Below are 27,793 nucleotides of genomic sequence, written 5' to 3' on the forward strand. Positions count from 1 at the left end.
TAATAGGATATCATCTTGCAGCAGCTTTTTCCAGCCCTCTCTTTCGTTTCCCAAGTACTTCCAAATGTATATTTTAAGGAAATCATTAAAAGTAGACTTAATAGGCTCCAAGGACACTGATCACAGTTTTCTCCACCTAGGTGCAGAAAAGTAGGGATTAGAGGCAATTACTGGGCATTTATCTCATCCTAGCCAGAAGTACTTAAGCAAAGGCAAAGGGGCTAAGTAGATAATTTCAAAGCGTTTAAGTATGCTTCTGAAGTAAAAAATCAAAGGATATAATCCATTGTTTAAAGTGTATAAGATTAAAAGGAATTAAATATAACTCATACTGCATGCCTTTTAAAACAATATTTATCCTCAGTTTAGGATTCTGGCATCATGCCTCCATGCTACTTTGTCTATTGTAGCTGGATTTTGTAATGTGGATTTTTGCATAATTTTAGAGAAAGAACAAAGACCTAGTAACCTAGCACACAATACATTTTCATGTGTGCTTGAGTATTGAATATGTATTTCCAGGCTTATAGAAAATCTTCCTGTCCTGCTTAGTGCATCAGGTGGGGTTTGCTTCGCTCTCATAAAGATGCCATCATAGGGCATGTTTAGTTGGTCTGATTTGGAAAGGTCTTAGATGAAAGTGTGTCAGCACAGCAGGATTGCCTGGACTAGGGATTATTTCCACTGTTACCTATAGTAAAACTTATACTTTGTGAAACAATCAAATGATAGCTAGATAGATAAACAAGTTAATTTATTTAAACTATATTGGAAAAAAATTAAGCAAAATCAATTCTTTCTTGAAGAAATTCCAGTGACATATTATATATTTATTCAATGTTTCAAAATTATTGAGTAGCATTATTCGCAATAGCCAAAAGGTGAAAGCAACCCAATTGTCTATCGAAAGATGAATAAATAAACAAAATGTGGTATATACATACAATGAAATATTATTCAGTCATGAAAGGAATGAAGTTCTGATACATGCTACAACGTGGATGAACCTGGAAGACGTCATGTTGAGTGAAATAAGCTAGATATAAAAGGGGTAAGGGGGAGGGAATGGGAAGTTAATGCTGCAATTGTATAGTTTCTATTGGGGGAGATAGAAGAGTTTTGGTAATGGAAGGTGGTGTTGATAGTGCAATATTGTGAGTGTAATTAACATCACTGAATTGTACACACAAAAGTGGTTAAAATGGGAAATTTCATGCTGTATATATGCTACCACATAAAACATTTTTTTAGAGTATTTTTTTGGGGTGGAGGTGGGTCCCTCGGCCAGAATCAAGCTCAAGTTTTCCACATGGCAAGTGAGAATTTTACCACTGAACCTGTGCACCCCTTTAATGTGTTGCATTTAATTATTATTGTCTTTTTACTCTTTTTTTTTTTATCACGGGAGAATAGGCACAATGTAAATTTTCCCACCTCTACCACGCCAAGCATATCATTCAATGGGATTAATCACGTTCACAATATTGGAGCACCTTTGCCACCTTCCATTACTGAAACTTTCCCATCTCCCCAAAAAAGAAACCCTAAACACGTTATGAATTAATTACCCATGTTCCCTGTTCCTCACCCCTACCAACTTGTACTCTAATTTCTATCTCTATGAGCTTGCATAGTCTCTGACATTTTCTTTGTAGTTACCAGGGGGCTTAAATTTAACATTCTCGATCTAGAACAACCTCATTTCCTTTGATACCAACTTAACTTTAATAGTATATACTAATTATGTATCTGTAAATCTCCACCCCCCCACCCTTGTGTAGTTCTTGCACAAAGCTGCTTTCCACTTTGAAAAGATTTGGTGAGTTTCTTTACGTAGGAATCTCCCTGAATATTTTTAAGTTGTTCTGTTAAAATGGTTTGGTTGACACTTACTTTCTCAGTGAGCTACACCTGGCAAAGATTAGTCTCAGTTATAGTATTAATTGGCCCCTCTCCTGTATTATGGCAATGTGTTATAATTCGCTTGTTTTACAAATTTTACAGACATACTTGTGCATTAAACTCCAGAAAGATAGTTTAATATAGTTTGGCAAATCCATATGTTATTATTGATTTTCAGGTTTCTCATCAGCCTTTTTCAGTGCAGAAATTAGTTTTTTCTTCAATTCAAGTTATGCTTTCAAATAAATAAAGTGCAAAACTGTATCTTCTAGAATGTTGTGCAAAATCTGTACGGAAGAGTTCTTGGTAGCGGGTGCCTTCGTCTTTGAAGGCCATCAGCTGCTGTTTGGGAGTATGGGGGGTGCGCTTCCCTGAGCTATGATCTCAGTGAGTTCCTAGGTCCCTCTAGTATCTGCCCTTGAGCCATTGAAAGCTAGGAGGAGGTGTTGTGGGGTGCACCAAAAGAGAGACCACACAATTCAAAGAAATCTGCAAGCCAATTTGGAGTCTTTATTAGCCGGCCTGCGACAGCCTCAGAAACCCCCAAGAAGGAAGATTCAGAGAGCAGCCCCGAGAGGTTCTCAAGAGGGGCTTATAAAGGCAAAACCGCAAACCTATCCACAGAAGCAGGAGAGGGGCATTATCTTTTTACAGCCACATCTTGGTTTGCAGCTGTAAGCAAGCAAGCTTATCTACAGAAGCAGGAAAACACCGTTAGCTCTTGTACGGTATATCCCATTCTTTTAGTTTCTTAACAATGATTATTGTTCAATTTTTAACTCTTGGAAACTTTCTGCCCTGGATCTTGTGACTCCGGATAACTTCTTCTTGCTAGGGCCTGATTTATTGCTCCTGACCCCCCACAGAGGGAAAGGTTTCTCAGTGTTGTGAGCCGCTGGTGTGGGTCCCCACCATGCCTTATAGGCATCTTAATCCTACCACCAGCTTATTTCATTAAACTCCTCAGTCACCCTTCCTGAGTAGTCCTTTGACTTCCTGCTAGGACCCTCATTGCTACAATGATCTGTAATTCTTTATTTACATATCTTTTTCTCACTTCAATTATGCATCACTTGAAGATTAGGGTGATAATTTACTCACTTTACATTCCCAGCACCAACCACAATGAGGAAAATCCTACTTATACAGTTCATTTCAGGATAATAAAATATATGTTGTAAAACCGGGAAAGGCTGGGTCTGATGAGGTTGAAAACCTCTGTTCTAGAGCAAGGGAGTAAGAACATATTATTGGAGGGATCTTTAACAGAGATTTCTCTTCCCCATAACTCTTTTGAGTTATCTCAAGCTGAAGAAGAGTCAACAAATGTGTAAAGGGAATTGAGAGCCTCGTGGGAGGTCGTATTGGAGCATCATCTAGGTTGGACTGAGATGACCTAAGACTGAGTCAACTGAATGAGGCTGGCGTCCTATGTATATGCCTGGCCCGGCCCACCCAACCGTGTAGAAGCTCAATCTACAAGAGGGAGCAATCCAGACTAGTGACCCAGGCTTAATTCCACAGAACCTACGTTTCCTGAAGGGCACTAGTATGGGTCCAGTATATGGCTGACACCAGAAATCCCTCCTTCCCAGCCTTTCCAGGACAGAGGCATTCTGCAGTAGAGATTGGAGCAAATGGCTATATTTTCTTATCTGTATTTTAGGATCCTGAGTCTGGGTGATACTAAGAAAGGAAACCTCCTCTTCCTTCCCTCTGCAGTTACAGAGAGTGAGGATACTGCTGCTCAGGGGAACAAGAGGTGGCCTGTGTTTCAACAGAATGTCCTTTGGTCAGAGAGTTTATGGAATAATAGTATCTCCATGTGGCACAAACAGCAGCAAAGAACAGAGATGGCAGCAGAGGACTGATGGGATTTTCTTTTTTTTTTTTTTTCTTTTTGGCATGGGCAGGCACCAGGAACCGAACCCGGTTCCTCGGGCATGGCAGGCAAGCACTCTTACCTGCTGAGCCACCATGGCCCGCCCTGATGGGATTTTCTATTGGTATCAGGGCTACTTGACTCCTTGGGTGGAGTAAGTCCCTAGGGTTGTTTTGATTTAACATGGGAAGGAGACTCCCAAAGCCAAAGAACATTCTTGTTATTCTGAGATGGATGCTTGAGTGCCTTTGTATGAATATTTAAAAGAGATGAGATTTTATTTTTGCTATACCAGGCTAGTGGAGCAGGCTGTAGGGTCACACTTCAAGGGCTCCCTGTTTTCCTCAGGACAAAAGGCAAACTTCTTGCAGTGGCCTCCAAGGTCCATAGAACTTTGAGCCTTGTTCCCTGATCTCACCTCCTTTTTGCTTCTCCCCATCTGATGCCTTAATGCTCCACCCAGACTGCATGATTTCTGTTTCCTTAAACCCACTGTGCTACATCCCTCCCTTATAGGCCTTTGACCTTGCTGACCCCCTGCCTGGACTCTGTCCATCCCCACTCCCACCGCAGTTCCACTCATCTCAATAACCCCAACTCTCTCTTCCCCAGATTTCACCTCAGACCTGACTTCCCTCCCAGGGAAGTTCATTCTGACCGGCAGATTCTGACCAAGTGCCTGATTAGGTAGGTGTCTGGCCAGCACCGTCTCATCCCCTACCATGGCAGGCATGATTTTGGGTTAGAATTACTATTTTTTTGTTTATCTCACTAAAGTAACCACTGTGAGGACTGAGACTGGCTCTTGCTTTCCTACATTATTTCCCAGCCCTGGAAACATTACTCTGTAATCGGCATAAAATAATAATTGGCCCAATAAAAAAATAGAAAAAAGGAATTATCTAAAGGAAAATAGTTTTGTAAGAAAAGGGAAAAAGTTTTATTACTTTTCAGAAAGATACTAAAATACAAAAGGAAAAATTATGTTTGTGTAACTGACAGTGCATATTTCTACTTAACTTTTTTTAGTAAGGTACATGAGATTTTTTTTTAACGGATCAAAGAGCCTTCATAACTTTTTTTTTTAACTTTTATTTTATTTTATTAATTAACAGAAAAAAGAAATTAACCCAACATTTAGAAATCATACCATTCTACATATGCAATCAGTAATTCTTAACATCATCACATAGATGCATGATCATCGTTTCTTAGTACATTTGCATCGGTTTAGAAGAACTAGCAACACAACCGAAAAAGATATAGAATGTCAATACAGAGAGAAAAATAAAAGTAATAATAGTAAAAACAAAACAAAACAAAACAAAACAAAAACCTATAGCTCGGATGCAGCTTCATTCAGTGTTTTAACATGATTACTTTACAATTAGGTATTATTGTGCTGTCCATTTTTGAGTTTTTGTATCTAGTCCTGTTGCACAGTCTGTATCCCTTCAGGTCCAATTACCCATTATCTTACCCTGTTTCTAACTGCTGCTGGACTCTGTTATCAATGACATATTCCAAGTTTATTCTTGAATGTCGATTCACATCATTGGGACCATACAGTATTTGTCTTTTAGTTTTTGGCTAGACTCACTCAGCATAATGTTCTCTAGGTCCATCCATGTTATTACATGCTTCATAAGTTTATCCTGTCTTAAAGCTGCATAATATTCCATCATATGTATATACCACAGTTTGTTTAGCCACTCGTCTGTTGACATAACTTTTTTTTCCTTTTACTATTTTTTTTTTAATCCAAGACACAGCCTGGAGGTGATTGTAATTTTATAATCGATCAAAACCAAAAGGATTGTACTATAACTGAAGCTACACATGGTTGATCTCTAATTAAATTAACACATACGCTTTGGAAAAGTTTGCTCGCTTTACGTTAGCCAGCATCTATGTTTTGATAAGCAATTCACTGCTGAAAAACTACAGAAGATTTGTCATACATATCCTTGTCATGAATTGCTACTTTATTTAAATTTGAAAATCTTCAATATTTCTCCTAAACTTTTCTTATCAATGGGAGGCTTCCTTTGGCTGCCAGGCTGCAGAAACTTCTTCACGGTGGGGAGGTTGCTGATTCGGGTTTTCAGGGCCTGCACACATGAGAAACAGCCTCAGCACAGGGAGCCAGTGAGCCAACCCTTCATGACCACAGCCCAGGAGACCTGAAGCCCTCCAGGCAGAGCCCACCCAACTCCCCTCCCTCTGCACCAGTAAGGAGACTGGGAAATGGATGCCTCATGAAAAATGAAGAAAAAGGAAGGAAATATTGCTCAATAGCGTCTTCCCTGAAGACCCCTTTGTTTAAGACTTCATTTGAATCACACTCTTTCCTATCTTCTTCCTTATGTGTCTTGTACATTCATTACTTTTGTTCAATGCACGGAAGGGTAATGTGTCTGTCTGAAAGTCAGATATCAAGACAGGTTAAAGGTCCAAACAGGAGAAATGGAGAAATCAAGCTGGAACTGAAGGCAGAGAAAATATAAAAGTTAAACTATGGGATATGTTCAAACCAATTTGCTTATTTGTAGAGACTGGGGGATAGGAGAGACTTGAGCAGAGAGATACACAATGACTGAAAGAAGGAGCAGGAAATCAGATGGAAAGAGACCAGCTCAGACAGACTCAAATATGAAAAGAGGACAGACCTGTTATAGAGGGACTCACAGGAAAAATGAGAACAGAAACCAAGGTGGACGAGGGATATGGGGAAATGATGCCCAGTATCTGAGCCTTTTTCATTATAAAATGCATAATATTCTTCTTAGAATACCATCCACTTCAAATTTCTTAGGAATAACAAGGTCTTTCCATGCCTCACAACCAAGGTCTACAAGCATATTTTGGTGCCACAAGGGTGCTGATTGCATGGAGAAGGCTGGGGACTCAGAACACCCCCAGTCCAACAGACCAAATATTAGATTCCAAGAAGGGAAGGCGTGGGGCTGAGAAATAGATCACCTTCAACAAAGGAGAGTTGGTGAGAAAGCTAGCCTCAAGCTCTTCCACATGGTGAAGTTCAACCAGGTGGATGTCAGCCCTGCTCAGCTTGTTGCTAACCAGGTGGTCTTGTCCATGGCTCTTTAACACCTGGTGGTTTGAGGGGATCAGATCATGAACACATGCGTGAGTTCTCTCCCAACTCCCTCAAACCCAACTCTCCTACTTCTGCTGGCCTCTCTGGGGAGTGACAGACCCTCAGCACCTGATACACCATGTTTCTGTCTATCCCAGCCCCTAAATGTGTGCAACCTGAAATTTCAGGCCCTGGCTCTCCACTCTTTCTCTCTTCTCTCTTCCTTGGATAGGATCTCTGTCTCCATGACATCATCATTCGTCACCCCTAAGCAGACTATTTCAGACTCTGCATTTCTCCTCTTGTCTGCTTTCTTCATTTCCTGATCTGAAATAAACCTGTGTCAACTTGAATTCTTCAACTTCCCTGAAACTTTGGCTTTGACTCCAAACTTACCTGTATCTGTCAATTATATTTGATTACATTATAATCTGCAGGCTGAAGTGTTTAAGGGGGAAATGTACTGATGTCTACAAACTACTTTGAAAGTCATCCACAAATAATAGTTTTGATGGACAAAGAGAGGGAAAGATAAAGCAAACAAGATAAAAAGTTAATTTTGTAATCTAGGTGGTGAGTATATATCTATTCATTGTACATTTCCTGCAACATCTCTGTCTGTTTGAAAGTTTTCATAATAAAATGTTGGAGAATGCATGGTTTATTTAAAATAATGCAGCATTTATGGGCATCATAAAAAATAAAGAGAAAAACACACATCAGCCACTCTTGAAGATAAACCCCTGTTAAACATTTGGCAATAATCATTTCGGACTATATATACAGATAAAAGTATATATAGCTATTTTCATTATCCCTCCCCCACCCAGCATGGGACATTCAAGGGTGAAAACAGCATGTGGCATGAATGACTCCTAGAGATGAATCTGGTCCTGGCACCATGGAACTGACAATGCTTTCCAGACCACAGTGGGGGAAGGAAGTAAAATAAGGCATCAGTGAATAAGAGAGATCAGAGTCAAGAGGCTATTCTGGAGGCTACTCTTATGCAAGCTTCAGTTACACAGAACTAATTGCCATGTTTTGCTAAACCCCAACCAACATCATTCTTGTTAACTATTTTTTAAAAAACAATGTTTTTATTATAAACAATGAACAGACATACAGACATTCTTGACATACAGACATTCTTGTCATGGTCCTTTTAAGAACATCTAGGGTTCAAACTGAAGTTCTACATAAGTTTCATACACTGAGTTTGTTTTCCTGGAGCCTATAATTCCCAGAGGGTTCCTACACCAGGTAACCCTGAAACCCAGAGGGACCAGCTTCTCCAGAATTATCAATTAATTACATCCCCCTAACCTTTGGTGTTGACAGTCCTTGTCAAAATGAAAATGCCAGAATGGGCATTGCCCAAAGATGCCTAAAGATTGGGAAAACGATCAAAGGAGAAGGAGGAAGTATTACAGAGAAAACAGGATTTAACAAATGAGTATGGCTGCTGAATCACTATATTAATATTCCTTCTAGCCTCCAGTGTTTTGGAGCAGCTAGAAGGAAAAATCTGAAATAGTGCAATGGTAACCCACAACAAACTCAAAAATCTGTTCTGTAACTACTTGTTGAAGTGTACTTTGAAAATTATTGCTCCTTCTTTGCTTTGTATATATGTTATATTTAATAATAAAAATATTTTAAAGTATATGTAGCTATTTTATCAATAACAGAGTTAATCTCACATGTTATTTTGTAGTATGTCTTTTTCATATATGTTGTCATCAGTTTTTTTCTAATTTCAAATTTTAGGTACACTAAATGTGTAGCAGCCATATAGCTTGAGATCATATGAATGTGCCAAATACTGTCAGTACCACAAGAGATGAGGGTGTATTTCCTTGCTTACTGCTAAATGCATAGCTCCATGAATAGGAATAGGCACACAAGCGATGATGAACATTTGTTGAATAAATAAAAGAATGATACAATTTTTTTTAGATATGACTTTTAAGGTATTAACCCTTTTATTTATACTTTAAGCCCCTAATATCTCATAATCATCTTTTGGTTCATGTTTTCATATTTAGCATGATTTCAGGTGAACTTCAGCTTGGTATGTTCTCCTTTTATATTCAAAGAAAAAATTAAGATATGTACTACATAAATAATGATAAAACTTTATATTCTTAGTTTTAATCTTATATTATTATATTTTATACACATTATATATATCTATATATATTATAATTTAAGTTATGATTCTTGCATGGATTTCCTCAAAAATTTGTGTGGTCTCCAAATCCCGTATAATCTTTTTTTCTTATTATTGTTTGCATCTATTTTGTTCTCTCCACCCTACTCTATTTAGACACTTCTGATCCAAATTCCAGAACACCACAATATTATCTCGATGGACAACTTGCCTCTGGTTTCCCTACACGTGGTGTCAGAATATTCTCTGACATGTTGCTTTTATCATTTTACTTTTTGGATCAAAAGCCCTTGGTGTTCTGAAAGATCTAGTCCAATCTCTAGTGATATCAGGGTGCTATATTAGTAAAAAAGGAAGGCTCATTGGAATTGAAGGTCAGTCCCTAAGGAATATCCAGAAACTGTTTTTCTACTGCCCTCTAAAGTTTTAGTGCCCCTAAACATTGAACTGCTTCCAGTTACCTTTTCAAAGGCAGGAGAATAATAGTTTGTTGTTCCTTCTTTGACCAGAGCCATCTGCTCATCTTTTTGCTCAGGTGTATACACATACAAAGGATCATTTCACTCAAATCTATCCCACCTTTTACATACATATCAATGCTGAAAGACAAAAATGACCCAAACTGTCAAATGCCACCTGCCTTGGATTTTTTTCTCTTAGAGAAGTTGTGGGTTTACAGAACAATCATGCATAAAACACAGGAGTCCTTAGAATGCCCACCTTTCATGCAGGAGACCCGGGTATGATCCCCAGACCATGCACCCCCCCCAAAAACAAACAAACAAACAAAAAACCCCCAAAACACAGGAGTCCTTTATACCACACTATTACTAACGCTTGCATTAGTGTGGATCATTTGTTACAATTGATGACAGCACATTTTTTTATAACTATACTATTAACTGTAGTCCATGGTTTAAAGTTCACTGTTTGTGTAGTGCAGTTCCACGGATTGTTTTTTAAACATTTTGTTTTATAACCATTTATGCAAACCAACATTTCATCTATTAATCACATTCATATGTATTTATATTTCAATGCTTTTAATAATGTTCATATATTGTGCTACCATCACCACTACTCATTACCAAAACATTTCCATCATTCCAAATAGGAACTCTGTACATTTTAAGCCTTAACTTCCCATTCCCTAGCTCCACCCCATCCCCTGGGAACCTAAATTCTAGATTCTGATTCAATGAGTTTGCTTATTCTAATTGTTTCAAATCAGGGAGATCAGACATTTTATGATTAAAATAAGCTTCTGTGTCTGGCTTATTTCACTCAACAGGATATCTTCAAGGTTCAACCCTGTTGTCACATGTGTCAGAACTTCATTCTTTTTTGCAGCTGAACAATATTCTGTGGTGTGTATATACCAAATTTTATTTATCCATCAATCAGTTCATGGACATTTGGATGGCTTCCATCTTTTGGCAATTGCAAATAATGCTGCTATGAACATCAGCATGCAAATATCTGTTCAAGTCTCTGTTTTCAATTCTTTTAGGTGTATGCCTAGTAATAGAATTGCCAGGTCATATGATAGTTCTATACTTAGCTTTTGGAGGAACTGCCAAACTGCCTCCCACAGCTGCTGCACCATTTTACATTGCTACCAGTGTTCCTATTTCTCCACATCCTCTCCAACCATAATACAGCCATTCTAATGTGTGAAATTGTATATCATTGTGGTTTTGCATTTTCCTGATGGCTAATAATATAGAGCATCTTTTCATGTGCTTTGTGGCCATTATCTTCTTTGGCAAGATGCCTATTCAAGTCATTTGTCATCCATTAGCTGCTTTCTTGCAATAACATCCCATTATCAACCTCTATCCTCCAGCAGATGCATTCCTGTAGTAAATTCCCCTAACTCACTATTCGCCCTCTGGCATTTACAACCCTGCATGCCTAAGGCAGTGCTTAAATTTTAATCTTCACCAATGGAAAGCTGCCAACTCCTAATAAACTGCCCCCTGTTTCTGAAAACTAGCCAATAGAGACCTGCTTAAACCTTGCCCTCAACCCCCTAACCCTGAGTCATAAACACCCTATCCCCTGCCACCTCGGTGTGGCTGTTTCTCTCTCTCTTGAAACGCTGCTTTGCCTGAATTTCCTTGTTTCTGGTGAGTTTGCTGAGTTTGCTTTTCAATATATATCTAACATTTTTGTTATACACATGACAAAATATAGGTACAAAGAGCATGGGTAGCCTGAGCTGCCAAAACAGAAACAAATTAATACTGATTCTATACCTAGTATTTATCATCTCTGTTGTAGCTTGTTTGTGCAAGACAGCGTGATTCATGTGGCTGAACAGCTGCACCCAAATAATGTCAACAGAGAGGTTTTGCCTGGTCATTTCCATCATGTCCTTTACCCTCTCTCATCCCATTACATCACCCAGGCCCCCTTGTAGGCCCGATGTTAGTTCTTCCAGTTATTTCCCGTAGAACATGGTTCCAAATCCATCTATGGCTGCCCATTGCATTCCTCAGTATCCAACTAAAAATATCTTCTATATAGGTACAACTGTGTATACAGTTCCAACCAATGCATTTTACAGAGAACACTTTCTTTCTTTTGCTCTGAACTGGGCTTCATGTATGACTTTTTTAATAATAGCTTACTGATATATGACTCACATACCATAATTTTCATCCTTTCAAAAAACACAATTCAATGTTTTTTTATTTTACTCTCATAATTCTGCAAGCATCCCCCTCCTTAATTCCAGAACATTTTCATCACACCAAAAGGAAATGCATCCCCTTGACAGTTAGGTAGTCACCCCCCATTCCTCCATCCTCCCAGCCACTGGCAAATACTAATCTACTTTCTATCTCTGTGGATTTTCTTTGGGGAGTTTGAATAAGTCTGGCTGTGTCATCCTGGTTCAAGATGCCTGAGTCCACCCAGGGCACCAGAGGAGCTGTGGAGCCAGTCCTCTGCTCTATCTTACCTAGTCATCTAGCTGCTCATAAAACTTAAGTTCCTGGTTATCATTCTTATAATTTCTAGAATGTGAGAATCAGATCATTTAGATACTTCTTTCCCCAAAACTTCTCCATAAGACATTTCTCCAATTGACACTCATAAAGGATGAAACACCTGGTACCATGATCACTATCTTCTTGGCTTCCTGTTTCAGCAGTGTTAGGAAATCTCAGTCACTATGCTCTATCCACGGATTGCATCCTCGTATATAATCACACCACCTGAATCAATCCGAAGTTTACAGTTTTCCATTCCTATACGACTTCCATGTACTGGATGGACCTCAGGCCATGGCTCAAGGCCCAGCACACCTGCCATGGTCTTGCTCAGCCTTGGTGCTTCTGCTCCTACTGGCCTCTTTGGCTATAATTCCAGTGTGCCTTGCTCACTCAAGGAAGGACCTAAATTGTTCCTGTGTTATTTGTTGACATAAGTAAAGAAAGCACACTGTACAGGGCTCTCTCCTTTATGTCCTTGCCATAGAGGTTGTATTTGGAGGAGACGTAGTTGAGGATGGCTCTGGTCTGCACCCGCTTCATCCCATCAGTTTCAACCATTGGAACTTCCTGGAACATCAAACTCCCATCTTTGGAAAGAATGAAAAGAAAAAGAAAGTGAAAAGTTTTATGGGCCACACTCTCTCAGTATGAAGAAAGTGTTTGTTGAAGTGACTGAAGACACAAAAACCAATGAAAAATGATAACCTGTTAACTGTTCAAATCACAATAGCATTTTGTTCTTATCTTCCTTATTGTCCCTCTGAGTGCCATTTTCATTTCTAACTTGTTTCTTTTATCTTTTTATTTCCTTCCTAGATCATGGTAGTTCCTTGGTATGTTATGGTTTTGATTTGACCTCATGGATATTGTAGAAAAATTTGAGAGAGGCTGCAACAAGGTTGCCAGCCAAATGTCATTTTAAATGGGCAGTCCCAACAGTAATTCTCACAGTGTTCATACTATTCAAGTTCTTAAGTTCAATTCTGAGAGTGAATCCTATATATGGATTCCATGCTCCCCATATCACACTATGAGGTGGTAAGCACAGAGCGGGCCTGTTTTCCTGACCCCACTCCTGGCAGCCATGCTCTGTTATCTACCTCCTCACCCCCTCACTTACAACTAACTCAACTGCTGGCTTCACTTAAGAGCCTGCAATGTTACTAGGATAATACTTTGTCATAATCTGTAAGAGAAAAGAACTCAAGGTAATGGTTTTAAGTCTTCTCATTCTTTACACCCTAATTGAATGTGTTTGTGTGTTTTCAGCTCATTCATAGTGCAGAAAAGCATGAAAAAGTAAGAAGGCAATATGCACGAGACACTAGGGAATGGTTCTTTAGGATTGACTTCCAGAATTCCAGCCCTTCCTAGCCCTGAAAGAGTTGTCAACCTGCTCAGGGAGCCCTACCCCTTCATTTTAGCCACTTTCCACCCTCTCCTTCAACTCCAGCTTCCACCATACAAACACATATAGGTATTGCCTGATGTTCAAACCTCTGCCCATGATTTCTACTAGATACCCTCATAAGGGGACTTATAGAACGGGTCTTAACATTTCTTAACTTTCCCAAGTGTTCTTGTAGTTTCTATGACTTTTTCTTCAAACTAGAAAGCAGACAGAGAAAAGAGTTCTCATTAGTTCCATCCATGTAATACAACATTCACACTTGAAAGGCCCTGCTGTACCTAACATGGAGAAGGTATTTCTGCACTTGGTAAGGTACACAGAGGAGTCTGATCATGGACATGATTTGGAATCATAAGATAAAGATAAGAGTCTTTATTTTATCTAATGATAAGAGACTTATCTAACGATAAGAAAAAAGGCAAAAGTCACAGCAGCTACTGCTCCTTCTTGTAGGTCTACTTCCCCTCCATCTGTCTCCGCCAATGTGGAAGATTAATTTATGCTTTGGGAGGGGCATGTCATTGAAGGAGAGGATTTTGGAAGTTGTTGTAATCACAAAGCTGTTATATCTCAGGAATAGCCACTCCCTAAAAGTCAGATCAGGATAAGACATTGTCTGTCCCCTGGAATGGGTGTGCTATGGGGGAAGAACCATCAAAGATTTTGCCACCAAGCAGCCTTCACTGTAATTTAATTACCGCATTCCACAGGGACCCCATAAAGAGCAGAAAAAGTCTCACAACTTAGAATTTTCTCTCCTGGAAAATATGGGACACAGTAGATCAATTTCCATTCTGAGGAGAGGAATTAGAGACCCTGGCCTAATTTTATTCTCGTTTTACTTTATTATTATTATTATTTTTGCATATGATTTGACTTCCTGGATTTGAATTTTAGTCGTGTCACTTACAGGCTTTATGACCTGGGATATGTTACTGGAACTCACTGTGCCACAGTATCCTCATCTATAAATGACTGTAATTATAGTACCTGCTCTTTAACTTGTGAGAATTAAATGCCTAAAGCATGTAGAGCATTAGAGCTGTACCATGTTAACATTGTGCTAAAAAAAATGTAATTAGAGTTTTGAAGGGTGACTGTTACTTCATCATGCAAATGCACCATCCATTTTTCCAACATTGCTGAATATTTACATTGTCCTTGATCTATATCCAGTAGGTCAAAACTTGATGTAAATTGCACATCCTCCTGAAACAGGTTCTTTTTGTTGGAACAGCAGGCATTTGAAGCTGTCTCAAGCTGTCCACAGCTCTGAGTGGTTACAGATTTTTAATACAAGTATAAAAACCAATTTTTACTTAATTTTGCCATCGACAAGCAAATATACCAAACTAAAAGTCCAAGGAGAAAGTTGTCAAGAAAATGGATTTGGTATTGCTGTATTTGGCTCTAATCTTGGCTCTGTGTCATAATAACTGTGTGATGTGGACAAAGGCCAACATCTCCAAGGCTTACTTTCCTCATCTGTAAAACGGGGGCAGAACATTCCTTACACACGATATTGCTGTGTGTTTCAATTCAGAGCACAGGACCTGGGCCATAACAAAACAGGTAATAAGCAGTTAGCAGTGACTCTAGTGACTTCTATATTTAAAGGAGTTCTTTCCTTCTGGTTTCATATGAGACCCCAGCCCTCCTCCCTCTATCATTCTCACATTCAGCTTCATTCAGTATACTTACATTACTGTGCTACAATCAGGTGGTGTTGTGCTATCCATTTCTGAATTTTTACGATCAGTCCTGTTGCACAATCTGTATCCCTTCAGCTCCAATTACCCAATGTCTACCCTATTTTTATCTCCTGATATCCTCTGTTCTTAGCTGAAATTCTCCAAGTTCATTCATTAATGTCAGTTCATGTCAGTGAAACCATACAGTATTTTTCCTTTTGTTTATGGCTAATCTCACTCAGCATAATGTCCTTAAGATCCAATCATGTTATTACATGCGTCACGACTTTATTCTGTCTTATAACTGCATAATATTCCATCGTATGTATATACCATAGCTTTCAGCCACTCACCTGTTGATGGACATTTGGGCTGTTTACATCTCTTGCCAATTGCAAATAATGCTGCTATAAACATTGGTGTGCAAATGTCCATTTGTGTCCTTGCCCTCATGTCCTCCAAATAGATACTTAGCAATGGTATTGCTGGATCATATGGCAATTCTATACTTAGTTTCCTGAGAAGCTGCAAAACTGCCTTCCAGTGGTTGTACTATTTTACATTCCCACCAACAGTGGATAAATGTGCCTCTTCTCCACATCCTCTCTAGCACTTGTCATTTCTGGTTTTTTTGTTTGTTTGTTTTTTTGTTGATAATGGCTTTTCTTGTAGGTGTGAGATGATATCTCATTGTAGTTTTGATCTGCATTTCCCTAATAGCCAGGAAAGTTAAGCATGTTTTCATGTGCCTTTTAACAATTTGTATTTCCTTTTCTGAGAAGAGCCTGTTCATGTATTTTGCCCATTTTGTAATTGGGTTGTTTGAATTTTTGTTGTTCAGTTGAACAATCTCTTTATATATTCTGGATACTTGACCCTTACCTCATATGTTGTTTCCAAATACTGACTCCCATTGTAGGCTGCCTTTTCATTTTCTTGACAAAGTTCTTTGATGCACAAAAGTGTTTAATATTGAGGAGTTCCCATTTATCTATTTCTTTCTTCGATGCTCATGCTTTGGGTGTAAGGTCTAGGAAACTGCCTCCTATTACAAGTTTTATAAGACATTTCCCTACATTTTCTTCTAAAAGTTTATGGTCTTAGCTTTAATGTTTAGTTCTTTGATCCATTTTGAGTTAATTTTTGTATAAGGTGTGAGATATAGATCCTCTTTCATTCTTTTGCATATGAATATCCTGTTCTCTAAGCACTATTTATTGAAGAGAATGTTCTGTTCCAGGTTACTACTTGGCTTGACTGTCTTATCAAAGATCAATTGTCTATAGATGGTTTAAGGGATTCTTGATGGTGAAGAAGTTGGGAATTTGGGGTTGTGACTTGCTCAGTGGGACAGAGTTTGCTGTGGTTCTACAGATTGTGAGGAGGTATGTGCAAGCAGTTTATCAAGCCTGCAGTTCAAGACAAACATAAGGGATGGTGGGTGGTCATCAAGAGAGGGTGGTTAACTACGTGGGACATGACTCCCAGGGGTGTGGACCTTCCTGGCAACGTGGGACAGAAATCCTGGAATGAGCTGGGACTCAGCATCAAGGGATTGAGAAAAACTCTAGAATGAGTTAAGACCCAGCATCAAGGGATTCAGAAAACCCTCTCGACCAAAAGGGGGAAGAGTGAAATGAGACAGTGTCAATGGCTGAGAGTTTCCAAACAGAGTCCAGAGGTAATCCTGGAGGTTATTCTTACGCATTAAGTAGATATCACCTTGTTATTCAAGATGTAGTGTAGAGGCTGGAGGAAACTGCCTGAAAATGTAGAGCTGTGTTCCAGTAGCCATGTTTCTTGATGATGATTGCATAATGATATAGCTTTCACAATGTGACTGTGTGATTGTGAAAACCTTGTGTCTGATGCTCCTTTTATCTACTTTGTCAACAGATGAGTAGAACATAAGGAATAAAAATAAATAATAGGGGGAACAAATGTTAAAATAAATTTAATTTGAAATGCTAGTGATCAATCAAAGGGAGGAATAAGGGGTACGGCATATATAATTTTTTTTTCTGTTTTCATTTTATTTTTCTGTTGTCTTTTTATTTCTTTTTCTGAATTGATGCAAATGTTCTAAGAAATTATCATGATGATGAATATGCAACTATGTGATGATATTGTGAATTACTGATTATATATGTAGAATGGAATGATCACATATTAAGAATGTGTTTCTTTTCTGTAATTTTTTTTAAAAAATTAATAAAAAAAAAGTGAGGGTGGTTAAGGGCAGGATGGGGTTGACGAGAGTGTTGTTGATTGTGAAGAGGGGATGGAGAATGTGATGGTCAGCCTTTGGGCACAGAGAACCCAGAAGCCCTGAACAATTAGGCTCGCCCACCCTCCTCTTCAATCATGTGGGAATGGACTGAAGGAAGCCAGGGTTGCTGCAACAGCGCCCCCTACCTCACTCTCCTGTGCTGAACTCAGCCTGCCCAGAGGCTCTGAACTCATACCCTCTTTGAACGGCAAATCTGAAATCTGGACTTTGGTAAAACAGGTTAATTCACTTATACAGAGGAAGCAATCTGGAATGGCATGATTTGGATTTTTTGTTTGCTTGTTTCTTTTCAACATTAAAAAAGGATTTAGCTAAAGTCCCAAACATTCATGCATTCATGGACAATGTGGAATCCCTGGGCTCACACTCTAGAAGACCCCTCCCCCTCTCACCACCTCACCCAGAAGTGAAGTTATTTTTCTGTTCCTATCTGAAGGATAGTATCCTCTGAATCTGACCATGTCTCTCTCCCCAGGAAAACCCTCCCAGAGTTGCTGAGTTCCTTTGATCTGACTAAGAAGTGTATTTCTCAATGACACCTCTTGGGGGCAGCAGACAGCACAGTCATATGGAAACTTGCACCAATTAGTTGTAGAACAGATTTCAGAGTTTGGTATGGGTTACAGTCCCACAATTTTAGATTTTTCCTTCTAGCTGCTCTAAGACACTGGAGACTAAAAGAAATACCAGTATAATGATTCATCAATCTCACATTTTAGCATGTGCAAATTTTTTAGCATGTACAAATACCCCAATCTTTCGGGGTATTTGGGCTGTGCCCATTCTAACTTTTTCTTGTTGGAAAGGGCTGTCAATAATAATATGGAGTTAGGAGATGGAACTAGTTGATGTTCTGGAGACACTGGCCCCTCTGAGTTTCAGAACTTATCTGACCTAGGAACCCATGTGGAGGTTGTAGTTTTCTGGGAAGTAATCATAGTGCATGGAACTTTGTAGAATCTCAGATAAAGCCCTAGGTGTTCTTTAGGGTTGACAGGAATGGTTTTGGTTGGGGTTTGGCAAACCATGATAAGTAGCAATATCTAACTGAAGCTTGTTGCATAAGAGTAGCCTCCAGAGTACCCTCTCAACTCGATTTTTACTCTCTCAGCTACTGATACCCTATTTTGTTACAATTCTCTTCCCCTTTTTAGTCAGGAAGGCATTGTTGATCCCATGGTGCCAGGGCCAGGCTCATCTCTGGAAGTCACATCCCACATTACCAGGGAGACTTTCACTCCTGGATTTCATGTCCCACATAGTGGTGAGGGTAATGGGAGGGGCTGAGGGAGAGAGAGAGAGAGGGAACACTGAAAAACAAAAGAGGGCCTTTGAAGGGGGAAAAATTCAACTTCCCCATTTGCAGAATTCCTGATATTCTCGTAAGCAGTGGAGACAACCAAATCAATACAAATCAATTAGGCTGAGCCCTCGATCTTGGGGTTCGCCCCTATGTAACTTCTCCCTGCAAAAGAGAGGCTAAGCCTACTTGAAATTAGGCCTAAGTGTCACCCCCAGAGAACCTCTTTTGTTGCTCAGATGTGACCTCTCTCTCTAAGCTGATCCAACAAATGAACTCACTGCCCTCCCCCAACCCCCACTACATGGGACATGACTCCCAGGAGTGTAAATTTCCCTGGCAACATGGGACAGAATTCTGGGATGAGCTGGGAAAACCTTCTCGACCAAAAGGGGGAAGAGAGAAATGAGACAAAATAAAGTGTCAGTGACTGAGGGATTTCAAACAGAGTCGAGAGGTTATCCTGGAAGTTATTATTACCCATTATGTAGACATCCCTTTTCAGTCTATGGTATATTGGAGTGGTTAGAGGGAAGAACCTGAAAGTCTAGAGCTGTGTTCCAGTAGCTTTGCTACTTGAAGATGATTGTATAATGATATAGCTTTTACAATGTGATTGTGTGATTGTGAAAACCTTGTGTCTGATGCTCCTTTCATCTACAGTAGGGATAGATGAGTAAAAAACATGGATAACAAATAAACAAATAATAGGGGAAACAAAGGTTTAAAAAAAAGAGGGTCTTTGGAAGTAACTTAGGCATAACTATAAGTAGGCTTAGCCTCTCCGCTACATAAATAAGCTTCACGAGAGGAAGCCTCAAGATCGAGGGCTTGGCCTGTTGACTTGGGTGTCCCTAATATTTGAGACAATGCCAGGGGTTTCCTGGGTATTGTTTGATAGTTCAATAATTTCATATTTTTTCTCCCATTCCTCAAGGGACTTTGCCAATACTTTTTAAATTTTTTGTATGCTGTATGGCAGGGGTCACATTTCATTCTTTTTCCATGTGCGTATCCCCGTATTTTTACCAATACTTTTAAATTATCTGTTCAGCAGATAATTTAACTCTGGGATGTATCTGGGCATTACCTTAAGCTATACAGGATAAAGTCCTTCATTCTTATTCTTCCCTCCCATGTGTTTGGATTGTTAAAAATATCTATTTAGACAGGTTAAGTTAGATTATGTGCTACAGAAAATTTAGGTTGTGGACAAAATAAGCCTCTTTTCCTTTGGTCTCATAGAGTAAGTGAAGTTTTAAAATACAATGTCTTCCTTATCCCTGTACTCTGATTTACCTTAGTCGTGACCTGATCAGCTTGGTTCTTATCTCTACTTCAGGCCTTATCTCTTTTTCAATTTATTTAACAGTTGTATGTGGCAATGTTGACCTTCAGAACTGTAGAACTCCTACCCTGAGTCTTAGGTGTCACACAGATACCCAAAGTTCCAGGGAAATACCCGGTTATACACATGTAAAAACACAACCTCTCAAATTCTAGAAGTAATAATTACAGGTCTGAAGTGCAGCCCCTCTGGAGGGCAGTGTAGCGGTTCCACAGGAGGCTATGGGTGGGGTTGCCATATGATCCTGCAACCCATTGCCAGGTACATACCTGGAAGAACTGATAGCGGGGACACGAATGGACATTTACACACTGGTGTTCATGGCAGCAGTGTTCACCATTCACAACGGATGGAAGTGGCCTAAGGGTACAACGACAGCAGTGAAAGGGGGAATTGTGGTGTTTACATTCAATGGAATACTGAGCTGCTACAAGAAGGAATGAAGTCGTGAGGAATGCAACTAGGTGAATGAACCTTAAGGACTATATGTTGAAGGAAATGTCAGAAACAAAAAAATATTATCATGCCTCACTCATACAGATTAACCATAATATACAAACTCAGAGAATTGAATGCAAGAGCATGAATTATCAGGTTGGGGCCTAATGTAATGGTTCCTAGATTGTAAATTCTTACAGCAGTCACATATGTGTAGGAATTGTAACTGATATTTCTAAATTCTGAGCTATTGAGCTATTTGTATATAACCAAGTCGTTTCCTGAAACTTCAGTTATTTATGTGATACCTGAAACTCAGAGTTAGAGCACTGGAGCTGTGAAAGTCAGCAGTACCCCATTCAGACTTCTTCTAGAGATATGAATGAAGCTGATCTGGATAGGACTAAGATAAGTCAGAATACTGGGTAAAAGATAACATGACCCATATTTTCAAACTTCAAACTCCATGTGTAACTGAAGGGACAGATGTTTATTTGGTGCAAAATTTATATTCTGTGTAGCACATCTAATTTAATTTGCATGGTCAGTGTACTTGAAAACCATAATTACATGGAATCTTGAATAAGACGTGAAATCTTGTTGGTTTGAACAGGTTAGTTTGAAGCCCGGTATATGCCAGAGTAATTTGGGCAGTGAATTCCTCCCCTTGGGGGACTGGAGAGGAAGAAGTAAATATTCAATTCCCCGTCTGGGGAATTCCTGATATTCTCGCAAGCACCAGGGACAACCAATTCAATGGACTGAACCCACAATCTTAGAGTTTGTCCCTATGATGCTTATTCCTGCAAAGCAGACGCTAAGCCTACTGATAATTATGTCGAAAAGTCCCCCCCAGAGACCATCTTTTGTTGCTCAGATGTAGCTTCTGTCTCTAAGCCAATTTGGCAGGTGAGCTCACTGCCCTCTTCCCTACATAAATGTGGCTGAGGGATTTCAAACAGAATCAAGAGGTTATCCTGGAGGTTATTCTTATGCATTATATAGATATCCCTTTTTAGCTTATGGAATGACTGGAGGGAAGTACCTGAAACTGGTGAACTGTGTTCCAGTAGCCTTGATTTTTGAAGAGGACTGTATAATCACATAGTTTTTACAATGTGATTGTGTGATTGTGAAAACCTTGTTTGGTGTTCCTTTTATGTAGAGTATGGACAGATGAGTTTAAAAAAATAAGGAAAATAAATAAGTAAATAATAGGGTGAGATAAAGGGTAAAAATTGGGTAGATTGAAATACTGTGGTTCAATGAGAGGGAGGGCTAAGGTGTCTGGGATGTATGAGTTCCATTTTTTTCTTTCTCTGGAGTGATGCAAATGTCCTAAAAGATAATCATGGTAAAGAATACACAACTATGTGATAATATCATGAGCCACTGCTTGTATAATATAGTTGGACTGTATTTGTGTGGAAATTTTTCATTAAAAATTGAAAAAAAATTACAGCTCTGGACTAAATGTAATCGCTGTAAGAGCTTACAATCTAGCCCCCAATTTTCTTGTAAGTATTTTCTAAATGAGACCATACAGTATTTGCTCTTTTGTTTCTGGCTTATTTTGCATCACATAATGTCCCGTAAGTTCATTCACAATGTTGCATGCCTCTGACTTCATTCCTTTCTGTAGCAGCACAATATTCAACCATGTGTATACGCCACAGTTCACCATTCTACATCTCGGTCAGTGTATCCTTCAGCCAACTCCATCCACTGGACATCACATGTAATGCCCAAAGTCAACAGTCTATCAACACTCAATTTTAGACAATTTTCATTGCTCCCATGAGAAAAATAACTGATAAACACACCTTCACCAAATAGAAAGATCCAAATGTCCCCTTGACTCTTGTCTTCCTCCCTCTCCATTATTTATCCCTAGTACTGCTGTCTAGGGATGTTGATGTCTTCCTGTTAAACATAGCCCATAACATCCAATAGTAGTTTTCCCCTTATACCCTGATATTATAAATTCTTTGTACAAGATTCATATCTTTGAAGTAGTTTATGCAAGAACTTATTTATGTTTGTAGTGTTAATCGGTGGAAAACATGGCTCTATACAACCCTTTTCAATCATGCCCACCTTCAATATAGCAATATTACTTATAGACCCAGTAATGAACTGCCTTTGCTTCTATCCATTCCCTTACATTTAAGTTCAACCTCATTAGCTAACTATTCACCCATCTCTAGCTTCCGTGTATCTCTAGGTTCCTTATATTCTGTATTATAAGCCTCTGAGTTTACCCTAACCATAGTCATAAAAGTGGAATCATACATTATCCATCTTTTTGGCTCTGGCTTATTTCACTCAGCATTATGTCCTCAAGTTTCATCCATCTTGTCGTGTTTCAGGATGTCATTTAGTCTTATTCTGCATAATATTCCATTGTATAAATATATACCACATTTTGTTAATCCCCTCATCTGCTGATGGGCACTCGGATTGATTCCATCTTTTAGTGATTGTGGATAATGCTGCCATGAACAGCAGTGTGCAAATGTCTGTTGGTGTCACAGCTTTCAGCTTTTCTGGGTATAAAGTATGTAATGGCCAGGTTATCTTTCATAGTGGTTGTACCATTATACATTTCCACAGCAGTGCATAAGTATCCCAGTTTCTCCACATCCTCTCCAACATTTATAGTTTTCTGTTCATTTAATAGCAGCCATTCTTATAGGTGTGAGGTGGCATCTCAGTGTAGTCTTGATCTGAGTTTCCCTTACGGTCAATGATAATGAGCATCTCTTGATGTGCTTTTGAGCCATCTGTATTTGCTCTTTGGAAAAATGCCTATTCATATCTTTAACCTATTTTATAATTTGGATCTTAGTTCTTTTGTTGTTGAGTTGTATGATTTCTTTATATTTACAGGATATCAAACCTTTATCCAATAGGTGATTTCCAAATATTTTCTCCCATTGAGTTGCTGCCATTTCACCTTTTTGACAAAGACTTTTGAGGCATAAAAGCATTTGATTTTGATGAGTCCCCATTTTAAAAATGTATCTATTTTTTTTTCATTATTTGTGCTTTGGGTGTGAAGTTTAAGAAGCTACCTCCTATTACTAGTTCGTGAAGATGTTTCCCTCCATTTTCTTCTAGGAATTTTATGGCACTGACACTTACATTTAGGTCTTTGATCCACCTTGAGTTACTTTTTCTATAGGTTGTAAGATAAGGGTCCTCATTCATTCTCTTGTACTGATATCCATTTCTCCCATGCCCATTTATTGAAAAGACTATTTTGTCCCAGTTCAGTGGATTTGGGGGCATGCTGAAGATCAGTTGACCATAGAACACAGTATATGAGCAATGGTCTATTACCACACTCTTGATTCAATTGCATTGGTCAATACTTCCATCCTTGTGCCATTACCATGCTGTTTTGACCACTGTGGCTTTATAATAGGCTTTGAAATCAGGAAGTGTTAATTCTCCCACTTTGCTCTTCTTTTTTAGGTTATTTTTGAGCTATTCAAGGTCTCTTTCCCTTCCAAATGAATTTGGTAATTAGCTTTTCCAAGTCTTCAAGATAGGGTGTTGGAATTTTCATTGGTATTGCATTGAATCTGTCGATCAATTTGGGTAGACTTGACATCTTAACTAACTTTAACCTTCCTATCCATGAGCAGAGAATGTCTTTCTACCTATATAGATCTTCTTTGATTTCTTTTAGCAATGTCATGTAGTTTTCTATATCCAGGTACAAACTATTTTTTTTTTATTAATTAAAAAAAGAATTAACAAAACAATTAGAAATCATTCCAATCTACATGTACAATCAGTAATTCTTAATAACATCACATAGTTGCATATGCATCATTTCTTAGTACATTTGCATCGATTTAGAAAAAGAAATAAAAAGACAACAAAATAAGAATTAAAACAATAATAGAAAGAAAAAAAAAACAAAAAAAAACAAAAACAAAAAACTTATACCTCACATGCAGCTTCATTCACTGTTTTAACATAATTGCATTACAATTGGGTAGTATTGTGCTGTCCATTTCTGAGTTTTTATATCCAGTCCCGTTGTACAGTCTGTATCCCTTCAGCTCCAATTATCCCTTCTCTTTTTTTTTTTTTTAATTAACGGAAAAAAAGAAATTAACCCAACATTTAGAGATCATACCATTCTACATATGCAATCATTAATTCTTAACATCATCACATAGATGCATGATCATCATTTCTTAGTACATTTGCATTGGTTTAGAAGAACTAGCAACATAACCGAAAAAGATATAGAATGTTAATATAGAGAAAAAAATAAAAGTAATAATAGTAAAATCAAAACAAAACAACACAAAACAAAACAAAAACCTATAGCTCAGATGCAGCTTCATTCAGTGTTTTAACATGATTACTTTACAATTAGGTATTATTGTGCTGTCCATTTTTGAGTTTTTGTATCTAGTCCTGTTGCACAGTCTGTATCCCTTCAGCTTCAATTACCCATTGTCTTACCCTGTTTCTAACTCCTGCTGAACTCTGTTACCAATGACATATTTCAAGTTTATTCTCGAATGTCCGTTCACATCAGTGGGACCATACAGTATTTGTCCTTTAGTTTTTGGCTGGATTCACTCAGCATAATATTCTCTAGGTCCATCCATGTTATTACATGGTTCATAAGTTTATCTTGTCTTAAAGCTGCATAATATTCCATCGTATGTATATACCACAGTTTGTTTAGCCACTCTTCTGTTGATGGAGATTTTGGCTGTTTCCATCTCTTTGCAATTGTAAATAATGCTGCTATAAACATTGGTGTGCAAATGTCCGTTTGTGTCTTTGCCCTTAAGTCCTTTGAGTAGATACCTAGCAATGGTATTGCTGGGTCGTATGGCAGTTCTATATTGAGCTTTTTGAGGAACCGCCAAACTGCCTTCCACAGTGGTTGCTGTGGAACCTTTGACATTCCCACCAACAGTGGATAAGTGTGCCTCTTTCTCCGCATCCTCTCCAGCACTTGTCATTTTCTGTTTTGTTGATAATGGCCATTCTGGTGGGTGTGAGATGATATCTCATTGTGGTTTTGATTTGCATTTCTCTAATGGCCAGGGACATTGAGCATCTCTTCATGTGCCTCTTGGCCATCCGTATTTCCTCTTCTGAGAGGTGTCTGTTCAAGTCTTTTTCCCATTTTGTAATTGGGTTGGCTGTCTTTTTGTTGTTGAGATGAACAATCTCTTTATAAATTCTGGATACTAGACCTTTATCTGATATATCATTTCCAAATATTGTCTCCCATTGTGAAGGCTGTCTTTCTACTTTCTTGATGAAGTTCTTTGATGCACAAAAGTGTTTAATTTTGAGGAGTTCCCATTTATTTATTTCCTTCTTCAGTGCTCTTGCTTTAGGTTTAAGGTCCATAAAACCGCCTCCAGTTGTAAGATCCATAAGATATCTCCCAACATTTTCCTCTAACTGTTTTATGGTCTTAGACCTAATGTTTAGATCTTTGATCCATTTTGAGTTAACTTTTGTATAGGGTGTGAGAGATGGGTCTTCTTTCATTCTTTTGCATATGGATATCCAGTTCTCTAGGCACCATTTATTGAAGAGACTGCTCTGTCCCAGGTGAGTTGGCTTGACTGCCTTATCAAAGATCAAATGTCCATAGATGAGAGGGTCTATATCTGAGCACTCTATTCGATTCCATTGGTCGATATATCTATCTTTATGCCAATACCATGCTGTTTTGACCACTGTGGCTTCATAATATGCCTTAAAGTCAGGCAGCGCAAGACCTCCAGCTTCGTTTTTTTTCCTCAAGATGTTTTTAGCAATTCGGGGCACCCTGCCCTTCCAGATAAATTTGCTTATTGGTTTTTCTATTTCTGAAAAATAAGTTGTTGGGATTTTGATTGGTATTGCATTGAATCTGTAAATCAATTTAGGTAGGATTGACATCTTAACTATATTTAGTCTTCCAATCCATGAACACGGTATGCCCTTCCATCTATTTAGGTCTTCTGTGATTTCTTTTAGCAGTTTTTTGTAGTTTTCTTTATATAGGTTTTTTGTCTCTTTAGTTAAATTTATTCCTAGATGGGGGCGGGCCGCGGTGGCTCAGCGGGCAAGAGTGCTTGCCTGCCATGCCGGAGGACCTCGGTTCGATTCCCGGTCCCAGCCCATGTAAAAAACAAACAAACAAACAAAATATAATAAAACAAGAAAATGTTTAAAGATGTTTCCCTTCCTTCCTTCCTTCTCTCTGTCTTTCCTTCCCTTCCTCTCTCTTTAAAAAAAAAAAAAAAAAAAAAAAAAAAAAAAATTTATTCCTAGGTATTTTATTCTTTTAGTTGCAATTGTAAATGGGATTCGTTTCTTGATTTCCCCCTCAGCTTGTTCATTACTAGTGTATAGAAATGCTACAGATTTTTGAATGTTGATCTTGTAATCTGCTACTTTGCTGTACTCATTTATTAGCTCTAGTAGTTTTGTTGTGGATTTTTCCAGGTTTTCGACGTATAGTATCATATCGTCTGCAAACAGTGATAGTTTTACTTCTTCCTTTCCAATTTTGATGCCTTGTATTTCTTTTTCTTGTCTAATTGCTCTGGCTAGAACCTCCAACACAATGTTGAATAATAGTGGTGATAGTGGACATCCTTGTCTTGTTCCTGATCTTAGGGGGAAAGTTTTCAATTTTTCCCCATTGAGGATGATATTAGCTGTGGGTTTTTCATATATTCCCTCTATCATTTTAAGGAAGTTCCCTTGTATTCCTATCTTTTGAAGTGTTTTCAACAGGAAAGGATGTTGAATCTTGTCGAATGCCTTCTCTGCATCAATTGAGATGATCATGTGATTTTTCTGCTTTGATTTGTTGATATGGTGTATTACATTAATTGATTTTCTTATGTTGAACCATCCTTGCATACCTGGGATGAATCCTACTTGGTCATGATGAATAATTCTTTTAATGTGTTGTTGGATACGATTTGCTAGAATTTTATTGAGGATTTTTGCATCTGTATTCATTAGAGAGATTGGTCTGTAGTTTTCTTTTTTTGTAATATCTTTGCCTGGTTTTGGTATGAGGGTGATGTTGGCTTCATAGAATGAATTAGGTAGTTTTCCCTCCACTTCGATTTTTTTGAAGAGTTTGAGGAGAATTGGTACTAATTCTTTCTGGAACGTTTGGTAGAATTCACATGTGAAGCCATCTGGTCCTGGACTTTTCTTTTTAGGAAGCTTTTGAATGACTAATTCAATTTCTTTACTTGTGATTGGTT

The 27,793-nt window shown here is 38.5% G+C and overlaps 1 pseudogene; it reads right to left on the minus strand.

Annotated features, from left to right (window-relative positions):
• Window positions 1-5,769: 5,769 nt before the first annotated feature.
• LOC143682279 (glutathione S-transferase A1-like) overlaps window positions 5,770-27,793 on the minus strand; it is a 37,042-nt pseudogene continuing 15,018 nt past the window's right edge.

This window comes from Tamandua tetradactyla, chromosome 5 (assembly GCF_023851605.1).
Source record: "Tamandua tetradactyla isolate mTamTet1 chromosome 5, mTamTet1.pri, whole genome shotgun sequence".
In the NCBI taxonomy this organism is placed as follows: domain Eukaryota; kingdom Metazoa; phylum Chordata; class Mammalia; order Pilosa; family Myrmecophagidae; genus Tamandua; species Tamandua tetradactyla.